This window comes from Seriola lalandi, unplaced genomic scaffold (assembly GCF_002814215.2).
Source record: "Seriola lalandi dorsalis isolate HSWRI2012SDOR001 ecotype SW California unplaced genomic scaffold, Sedor1 jcf7180001975249, whole genome shotgun sequence".
Taxonomy (NCBI): domain Eukaryota; kingdom Metazoa; phylum Chordata; class Actinopteri; order Carangiformes; family Carangidae; genus Seriola; species Seriola lalandi.
The window spans coordinates 1-4,514 of NW_019445915.1; the positions used below are offsets into that span (position 1 = coordinate 1).

General features: G+C 38.1%; 1 long non-coding RNA gene across 1 annotated transcript; it reads left to right on the forward strand.

Annotated features, from left to right (window-relative positions):
• Positions 1-6: 6 nt before the first annotated feature.
• On the forward strand, positions 7-702 carry LOC111655279 (uncharacterized). Its single transcript, XR_002760797.2, has 2 exons — positions 7-425; positions 509-702. It is a non-coding gene; the product is annotated as an uncharacterized LOC111655279 (long non-coding RNA).
• The last annotated feature ends 3,812 nt before the right edge of the window (positions 703-4,514 follow it).

Below are 4,514 nucleotides of genomic sequence, written 5' to 3' on the forward strand. Positions count from 1 at the left end.
AAGAAACAAGATCCTACAGCTCTAAAGTCTGTAAAGTTATGTGTTATGACTTTCTCAAAGCAGAACATTTATTTTTAAATTAATTTAAAAATAAATAAAATTTCTTTCATGGGAAATTATGTGGCTTTTGTTTGTAATGAACAGAGATGGTAAAAACAATGTTATGTTGTAAGGTTCTGTTTCCTGTTCACAGTGAACTGCAAGCACCAGGAAGTAATGACATCAAACCACAGACTCTCAGTATTAGACATAATGCTCTGTCCAGGATACCATATTGTGATTTTAATTATGAAGCAGGATTTATCAAGTAATAACTTTGTAATAACTGTGTAATACCAAGGTCTTGTGTGTATCTGCGTGTTTATAGGAAATCCTTGAGGAAGTGAAAAAAGAACTTCACAAAGTGAAGGAGGAGATTATCACAGGTAAGGTCCAGCTTGTGGAACTCTATTAATATTTGGAGAATGATTTTGTGTTACACCTGTATATTACTGTTTTTCTTTTCAAGTGCTGATCAAGGAGCTACAGAGTGCACAACTCAAAGATGAAGACTCTTGAGCTACTGAGGACTGGAATATAAAAATATGAAATACTTTTTTTTTCATTCAGTGGTCAGGCAATTTCATATTTTTACCCAAGAGAAATCATATGTTATTTTTACAAAGTCAAAACAGGCAACCTCAATAAACAGATCTGTATGTATCATTGTGTTTCTTCATATTTTCCAGTGGTACCATTTGAAGTCTGACTGATAATGGATTTTTGACAAATATTGTTATTTAAGAGATACAAAATTCTGATAACAATCTGTCAATATTGATTTTTCTACATGAACATATAAAATCCACAAACTTCTTCTTTTTCCTTTTTGATAAGTAACATGTCCCAATTTTTATTTCATTTTTTTTTTAAATATCTTGTTACTCTAGTATACATTATATATACTGAAATGTATATATAAATAAAATATATATAAATTAGCCTTGATACTAAATACTTACTTCTTTTTTTTTTACTTTAACTGATGTGCCTGTCATCATCAGACTTCCTCCTCCTACTGTACCGTCCCACTTCCTGTCCAGCCAATTAAATATTCATAAGGTTCAGCTGAGGTTATGTAGAAACTCCAACTTTCCCCCATCCTAGATTTGTGTACTGCTGTGCTTATTTACGTACTCACATCTGTAGAAAATAACAGCTGGGTGTAATATTGTTCCATTTATGGAAGAAGTCCTCTATAAATGTACTCAATTACAAGTAAAGTAAGTCTTGCATTAAAAGTATATAAGTATTATTGGCAAAAAAAAAGTAGTGCATAATGGTTGTCAGAATGTTAATTTATTTGATATGATTATTGATGTATTAAAGTGTGAGCAGCATTCAGTGTTATAGCAGGTTGAGGTGTTCAATATTTAAATATTTACTGTTAGTCACCAAAATGTATTTAAAAAAACTGAAAATTAGTTTATATCTAGCATGGGTACCCACATGAATCACACACTGCATCCATGTTTTTGTATTCTATACGTTGACTTGACATTGACCTTCCAGCACAAATACAAGTTCTTTCCACTCGTGGGTTTCTGGCAACCAGCTGTTAACAACAGGAATGAGCAGACAGGTACAGTATACTGTATGTTTGATATAAACACTGTATAATGTTTACCTGTCTGAGTTTTATAATGCTTGCACCTTTGGATGGGATTATTAAAATGAGTAGTTGATATGAGGGCACCTCGGTAGCTCACCTGGTAGAGCGCGCACCATTAAGGCTTAGTCCTAGCCGCAGCAATCATGGGTGTGACTCCGACCCACGGCCCTTTGCTGCATGTCATCCTCTCTCTCCCTGAATTTCCTGTCTCTCTCAATGTCCTGTCTGAATAAATGCCCAAAAATACAACTTGAAAAACTGTTCCATCTTATTAACTCTTACCCTTATTAGTCTCAATTATGAGAGCATGTGTAAGGCAAATCAGCACTGTGTATATGTGAGTGCGCTCATGTCACATGTTCATGTAAGCTCTGTGTCTTCCGGTTGCAAACAGGTGTTGCTCTTTAACAGCCTGATTGATCTCTTTCAGGTTTACAAGAACAACCAGACACACACACACACACACACACACTCAGGCAGGCAGAAAGCTGTTTATAAGTTAGTGCTCAGAGAGGGAGATAACAGTTCATGCCGGTAAAAAAGGCTTGTGCAGGTGGATCAATGTAAAATTATGTAATCAGGGCCCTATGAAACATAAATGCAAAGATTGAGTGGAGGAATACAATATTCAAAAAGTTTCTTGATCAAATATATCAGGCTATGAAAAATGTCGACAGCTCTGGGTTTATGAATGTGGACAAGTTACCAAATGTGTAATGTATGATCGGGTTCTACAGATAAATCCAACATGCCAAAAAAAAAAAATAAATGTATTATTTGGTTAGTTTCGCTGTAAATTTCTGTTATTGATTAGTCAGACTGGCTACAGTAGCTAGGCTAACCAACGCTATTTTAGCTCAAAGTCAGTATGAGTGTGAGAATAAGAAATTATTTTAACGTCATTTCAATAGCATCGCACATATGCCCACAATGTAACAGACAAGACAAACTTAAACATTTCTTTATCTGGAGTTATTTTGTCAATAAAGGCAGAGATATATGCATTTGTCGCAGGACTTGTCATAAAAGCAGGCCATGGACATCAAATTTGCGTATGCATCAGGGGGCAGTGATGGTCGGGCAGTGGCTGACCACTGTCAAGTCGCAACTGCCGCTGGGAAACGGTATGTGCCGGTGGAATACGAGTGGCATACCACTGGGGATTGGCATAGTATGCCACTGAGAGCATCGGCATAAACCGCTCCTCCACTAGCAGCATACCATTAGCCACTTTTCAATCTCGCCATCACTCGCTATCAGCCCAGGCCTGAAATTAAGAGACATGCTTGAAATAAAAACCGATCTGACTCTGCCTCAGCTAAAACCAATATTAAAGGGACATTATGAGGAAGATGACACAGCAGACCCGTACCAAAAACTGAGTCAGAAGAGTCAGGAGAGAGAGTCCGAGGAACACTACAGTGCAGACCTAGTCAAAAAGAAGTTTCTCAGATCAGTTGGTACAGGTCTGCTCAATGACAATATAAAATTGAAGTAAATGAAGCATCTAACCTTGAGGCTGAGTGACTCATTAAGCTTAAAAGAAACAGCCCCAAGGCACCCAGAGTGAATGAGCTGCAGACAGCCAGCAGATTGTGGGACAGCTCAGAGCGCTCATCAACTCAGAACACACAGTTGATGAGGAACAACAACAAGACTCCTAAGGAAAAGACAAAGGCAGCTCACCCCCCACCTGAGCCTGAGATGCACACCATGGTAAGAGAGCTTCAGTCAGAGGTACATTAGCTGAAATGGAAACGCATGGCGTTGGCATCCATGAGCACTGGCAAACCACAAAACTCCAAGCAAGTGGAAGAGAACAAAGACACCTGGAAAAAAGTTCTTTCTTTCAATGGTCCACATACACAACTTAGGGGTGGGAACAACCATAATCCCCACGATACGATATTATCACGAAACTTTCTTCCACTTATGTTATTCCTACACCAGACTAATGGTGTTATCAACTAAATGTCACCAGATAACAAAATCTATCTAAGTTTCATGCAGAAATAGTTTATTTTAGTAATATTGTGCACAGTAGCTCACCAACTATATGCAGACAGTGCTTTTCTGATTTATTTCTCCGATGGATATTTGTTTTACCAATTTCCTCCTGCACGCTGACCGTCACCTTTGCTGACCTCACTAGAAAAAAACAACAACACCATCTAGCGGACTGAAATAGCAATTGATTTTATAATTCTAGTACCAAAAAGTTCAATTCGTATTTGCAATTTATATAATAAAAGATCAGTACTTGGCATCCATGAATCCATACAATATTGCCACGCAAAATATCAGGATACAATGCTGTATTGTTTTTTCCCCCACCTCTCATACTACACTGTACTAAAACTACAAACGAGACCAACATGGAACTGATAGCTGATACAAATGTTGCAGCCCGGTCGGAATTTATCGCCGTACACACAGCTGGTCCTAGTTTGCGAAGTAACTGCGTTTCGTATTATTTTTCTTCTAACCTGCCTTTCCTATGCACACACTCACACTTTTGCATATACAAATACACATATAGACTAAAGGCATTCAAAACACACACACAAATAAGTCTCTCACTCTCTCTCTCTCTCCTTCACTCACACAAGTCTCTCTATGGCCCTGTTCAGACCTGGTATTAACATGCATCTTCAGTGATCCAATCACAAGTGGTCAGCTACAAGTTTGTCAGTTTCGCACATGCCTCTCCACATGCGTCTTGATTGATCACTTGTGACCGGATCTCACTTCCCTGTTTTGTTTGCAAATAAACAGGTATGCATTGTTGTTTTTAGCCAACGGGGTGCTTTTGTGTCTGTGTGTGTGTGTGTGTGTGTGTGTGTGTGTGTGTGTGTGTGTGTGT